Raw genomic sequence first — 6403 nt, 5'->3', positions numbered from 1 at the left:
CCCCAGATTTCACCAGTTACCCTCTTTTCCTGTCTCTCTCTCTCTGTGACCCCTTCCTCTTCTCAAATCTATGGCAAAAAATTTGGCACAGAGCTTTATATTTCCCAGCATGGCATGCCACTCAAAGCCTCCTAGCTTTGGCCAACATCACCTCTAGCCCAGGTACATATTTGAGTTGCGCACCCCTGGGGTAAAGGTGGTAACCCTACCCACACTAGATCTGACATCTGTCATATCACAGCCTTATATACTCAGCCCTTCTTCCAACATATGGCTCACATTAGTCTGTAAATATAAAATCCCATGGAAAATTGAGTGTTGGAGTACTTATTAACATTTTCAGATGTTAGGGGGTACTTGCTACTTAAAAGGTTGAGAAACACTGTCCTAGATGACAAGTGTCCACATGAAAAATAATGAGGACAAATGAGCATTGACTGGTAATCTCAGCAAGAGTCCAAAGGCTACATGGATATTGAACTAGTATCCTCTAGAGGAGGTCCTGCAAGAAAAGAGCTGAAGCATGATGGGAGGACAGTGTGGAGAAACTTGCGTGGCCAAAGAATTAGTTCCAGGGTGCGGATGCAGCACCTTTCACAAGACTAGATTTTTATTTTTTTTAAAAGAAAAAAGAAGATAAATAAAATAAACCCCAGACATCATGTGATGCTCTAGAAAGTTTAGCTATCAGCAACAAATGACATTTCAAACAGTGACAAATCTAATGGCTAACTAACATTAAGACATATGCCAATAGAATCACTATAACATTTATTGCATAGCAGCCACTGCAAACTTCACTAGTGCATTGATTCTAGCCAGAGCTACCTCAGTTACCTTTCACTACAACTCATATGCCACCTAGTGGCCTCTCAGCAAATCACTGTATGACTTGCGTGCCTTTTAGACATACTTCCTCATGTCGTATTTAAAGTTTCCCAATCCTGCCCTCCAAGAACAACCATCACCTGGCATCATCATTGCACAGTCCTGTTGCCACACCAGACAACTGATCACATAGTTGATGGGGAATCAAGTCCTCAGGCAAGGTTCCTTGCCTTGAATTCTTCACAGCTACACCTACGTCTCTCTGGAATGCTTACAGAGGGATGTTCTATGTCTTTCATCTTCAAGGCTCCCCACCATCTCCCACATCTCCTATTACTTCTCTGCTCACGCACTTCGTTTTGCCAGATCTGTTCACCTGGATTCTCCATTCATCTTCTCTTCCCACTTGGGACTCTGCACATTTGTCACACTACCCCCATTCCTAAAATAGCCTCTCTCTTTCTAGACACCACACACTCCACAACTTGGCTTTCAAATCCTCTCTCAAACCTGGTCAGAAAATGCAGGGGTTCCACCAAGTTTTTCAACTATTCATTGAAAATCCCAAACCTGAACATTTTCAGCCAAAACCCAGAAACATTTTAGCTCTTTTAGAAACTGAAGCAGAAACCACAGGTGAAACAGGAACCAAATCACAGTCACAGGGCAAGGCTTGAGTAGAAGCTGAATCATGTAGTTTCCTGGATACTGATGTAACAAATGTAGGGGTTGGAACACTGGTTGGTGGAGCTGGGCCGGGAGGGTAGGGAAGAGAGTAGAAGCAGAAACAGGCAGGACACAGAGAAAGAGAAAAGAAGCCCCAGATGCAGCCAGAAAAGCCTTGTTAGCTTGACCCTGAGAAGAAAGCTAAGAAGAGAGCTTGTTGGCTGAGTAAGCTTGTAGCTGTGAGTAAAAAAGCTGTCCCCTATTATTTAATTCTTCCTGTGTTCTGCAAAACAGGAATTCATGCGCTGCTTGTAAACAAACAGGATTGCATCAAAGAAATAAATACCTCACTCCATTGTCAATTCCTCCATCTAACAGGAACAGCCTGCAGATCCACAAATATTAGCTAACCACTCAGGTCAAAAAGGAGTAACACGTTATGCACCTTTTTAATTAACTACAGTGACTTTAATTAGATCAGACACAAATAAAAGTAACAACAAAATGAACTGAGGTAGAAGTATGACGGGTCCTCATTATAAGCTGCAGACTGCCCACCCCTCCCCATGTTCAGTCTCCTCCAGCTCCAAATCCACGTTCTTCCTCATATGGCTGATGTAAATGTAGGGAAACAACTATCATTTTACATTCAGATGGTTAAGCCAGATAAGTGTGTCTGGAGTAGCAGAATGTATTGCTGTGATGCCTCCTTTGTATTTGTGAACCGGGCACTGAGGTGTTATATGTTCCATGGTCTGTTCTAATTGACCACGGTCACGCACTGGAGAGTCTTTAATTTTCCATTTGTGCAGCAAGTATCCATATCTGCCATGGTTTGTGCGGATGCAGTTTAGGGTTGCCCATAAGCTTCATGAGAGATCAAAACCAGGGACCTTCTGTGTCGGGTCTTTTATGAGATGTTTGTAACTTGTCATAAACTTCATACAGCTTTCCAAGCTTCATCAGGGTTGAAGTTGCATAGTTGAAGGTTAAAACGCGTGGGTCCAAAAGGGCTTATGCGACTTCAAGAAGTGGTGAGGGATGTTGTTAAGGTCCTGGTGGATGGGAAGACATTCATCTTCCATGATCCTCTGGAATTCCTGCATGGTTGTGGCATTGCAGAGAATGGATGGGGGATCAAAGTGTGACAGAACCGGCAGTCAAGGTGTTGGGGTTGACTTGAGGGTTCTAGGGATGCACTGCATTGCAATTTCCAGTTGGACATCAAGAAGTCGAGTATGACTACTTCTGGTCCATACTGGTGCACAGTACTTGGCTATGGAGTACACAAGGGCCATCCCTGACGCCCTAGCACTGATGCTGATGATCCCCAGCTTGTGCTTGTCAGTTTCTGGACCAGGTTGACCCTTGTCTTAATCTAGGCAGCTACCTTCTTCAGATGGTCATGGAAGGTTAGTGTGCAACCCAACTTCACTTCGAGCTAGGTTGGAGTGGGGTCATGTCGCTGTTGCCACAGAAGGTCACTTTCAGCATGCACTTAGTGTTCCTGTTATCAAGAAGGAATGCAGCAACTGTTGTTTTGTGAGGATTTGGCTTGAGGCTCCATTTCTGGAAATATTCCTCCATGGTGTTTAGGTCCCAATTCAAGGTGGACTTGATGTCACTGAAGGTGGCTTCTTGCATTGCCAGGGAAAGATCATCTGCAAATTTGTGCAACTTTGTTGGAGGCATGTCGCTCATGTAAACATTGAAAAGCGTAGGTGCAAATACTAAGCCTTGTGGCTGTCCATTACTGAGGAACCGGGGTAAACCGACTTTGTTGCCCAAGTGAAAACGTAGCTGCCTATTGCTCAGCATCATCCATAGCAGACATCATGTTTTGAGCTTCAGCATTAAGCCTTTAATCCAGACCATATCATTGCCCGTTGACAGGTCTACAAAGGCTATAAATGGTCTTAGATTTCCTCTGGAACCCAGTCTCAATGTATATTACAAGGACCAGAACTTGGTTGCTGTGTTCTTGGTTGCTACTTGTTCTTCGGCGATCACTGACTCAACAAGGGGACCAATTCTCTGGAGGATGACAGGTTCCAGAAGTTTTTAGGTAATGCACAAGAGTGATATCGGCCTATAACTTCTCGGGTCATCGGTTGGCTTGCCTGGTTTGAGTATGGCAATGACTATCACCTCCCATGAGGCTTTTGGGATGCATCTAGATTCCATGGTTTTGGTGTACAGTTTCTCCATCCATTGGAGTCCCCTGGGATCTAGTTGATGAAGAAATTCCACTGGGATATCATCTCCACTGACTGCCTTCTCTTTCTTCATTGCAGCTAAACCCTCTTTCACTTCATCTGTACTGATGGCAATGGGGTCTTGTGGAGGGATTGAGGTCATGGTCCGATGTAGTTGATGATGTATCTCATTTGGTGTTTTTGTCGAGTGGTCCTTTTGTGCTCACCACCAATTTGGAGGCTATAGAGTTGGGCCGAACTTTTGAGGACTGGTATTCCATCACATTAGTGGCTCCAAGATGTCATAGTAAGGCCCAAGCATGGCAACTAGTGTGTGTGAAGTTCAGACCTTCAACACACTCAATCCACCGCTGGTGTCTGACTTAGTTTAGAGACTTAACAGGGCCTTCACAATCTGTGGGCTGCCCAACTGGTTGTACTGCCAGGGTAGGTGCTGGATCTCTTTTGTCCAGCAGGGATTGTATTCTTCCGAGAGGGCCTGGGCGATACTCTTTTGGCGGCGGCAGTAAGGAGGCTAACAAACTTGTGATAACACTCTGGTGTCGCAGGGATTTGGATCACCACTTTTTCAACGGCTTCCCTATAGCAGTCCCATTTGGCTTTGGTGTACGTGGCTTCTTCTTCAGTTGGGGGGGAAAAAAATCCATCAACTCTACCTGCTGTCCCCCCAACTAGTATTGTTAACTCCTCCAGCCCACAAGTTCCAGATCTGAAAGGTGCAGTAGCCACATACAGCCACCAAACTCCTTAACATTCCACATGCCATAGACAAAAAGCTTCCTGGCCCAGGGACCTTGCCTTTTTATAGGTTTGTAAGGCACCAACCATGCCTATGGCAGTTTGTATGAAACTATAACACACATCCATCTTTCCCCCACTAGCAGCTCAATAGACTGTTGAGTCACATAAGACCTTTCTGACATACAAGATCTCTATACTCTCCTACTGTGGTATCATAGCTCCAGCACTGGGGTGTTCTTGCTCCTTTCTCCCTGTGTGATTTTTTGGATTTCTCTTAGATTCATAACTGTTTAGTATGCAAACTTTGGATAAGAGCTAGCACCCTCGTGTAGGATACAGCCACTGCTCCAACAGAGGAAAACAGCTACACAGTCTAGTTTCTGGGCAGCCACAGGGATGAGACTGTAATGAGCTGGCTAGTGTGAAAGCAGAACCACTGCCCATTACCATATGGAAACAGAACTGCTTGACTTGCATGTCCTTGGGATAACGTACTAGCATAGAGACGAACAGATAAGCCTAAAGGGAACGTTTTTTATTCAAGGGTCGCTAGGAAGGGTGTTCTGATTTTATTAACACCTCTTCTCTGAAATTGAAATCTGACCCCAAAGGTAAAGCTAGAGTGAGAAACCAACTTCCAGATGCAGACGTAAGAGCTGATTTCTTCCTGCCTCCTGCCCTTGTTTTATGGAAGGCGACCACACATTCTTACCCAAGGGCCTTTTTTTGGCCTGTTCTGATTTTTCTCTGGATCCAGCAGACACCATAAGTACTTGCAGGTGGATCCCATTGTCAGCTAACTGAGGGGGCCTGCAAGTGCTATTTATACCCACACCGTGTGCCCCCTGCTGTTAGGAGTGCAGCACTACAGCAACCCATTGAGGAGCAGGAATTGTTGGTCTGTCTGTTGTAATTCTTTGGGTTTTCAATGGGTGGGACCAGTAGGTGGCCCTTGGCCAGGGGAAGCTCAGGCGGCAAGTTGTTTTCAGTGGAAATACACACGCCTTTCTGTTGATGCTTTTCCCCATAGTTGTGTAAGGGGTAATTGATTAAAACCAAGCACCTACAAAGCTAGTCTGTAGCTTCTGTGCTAGTCAGGTTAGATTAGAACAGTGTTCCACGCAGACCTCAGCTCAGGACAAGATTCATGGAGGAACAAAATCCAAAGGGGTGACTGGCCATAGTACCCGAACCATCATAAGACACCATAGTTTTCTTCTGATGGGGGTTTTACATTTTTAAAATACCCTACTTTGATATCTAACAGAGTCTTGATTTTTCCTGTTTCTCTTCTCCTGACTGACTATAAGGGCATGTCTACACTGAATCCAGGATCCAGCCTTCCAGCCTGGGTCCACAGACTTATAGAATCATATGACTGGAGAGAACCTCTGGAGGTCATCTAGTCCCGCCCCTGCACTCAAAGAAGGACCAAGTATTATCTACCATCCCTGAGAGGTGTTTGTCTAACCTGCTTTTAAAAATCTTCAATGATGAAGATTCCACAACGTCCCTAGGCAATTTATTCCAGTGCTTAACTACCCTGACCATTAAAAAGTTTTTCCTAATGTCCAACCTAAACCACCCTTGCCACAATTTAAGCCCTTTACTTCTTGTCCTATCCTCAGAGGTTAAGGAAAACAATTTTTCTCCCTCCTCCTTGTAATAACCTTTTATGTACTTAAAATCTGTTATGTCCTCCCTCAGTCTTTCTTCTCCAAACTAAATAAACCCAATTTTTTCCAATCTTCCCTCCTAGGTCACGTTTTCTAGACCTTTAATCGTTTTTGTTGCTCTTCTCTGAGTAATCCTCTGTGAAAACCTTTTTCAGATACTTCCACTAGTCTTTGTACCATAATGATACTAAGGTGTATTTGGTTGCCAATGGGTGACATTTCCCAAATGCTAGATACTGTACATATGTCTAAGGACAATGCCGAGGCCAAGGTAAA

This window comes from Emydura macquarii, unplaced genomic scaffold (genome assembly GCF_026122565.2).
Source record: "Emydura macquarii macquarii isolate MOO-44397 ecotype Brisbane River unplaced genomic scaffold, CSIRO-AGI_Emac_v2 contig_2636, whole genome shotgun sequence".
Taxonomy (NCBI): Eukaryota; Metazoa; Chordata; order Testudines; family Chelidae; genus Emydura; species Emydura macquarii.
Note: the sequence above shows the minus strand (reverse complement) of the source record.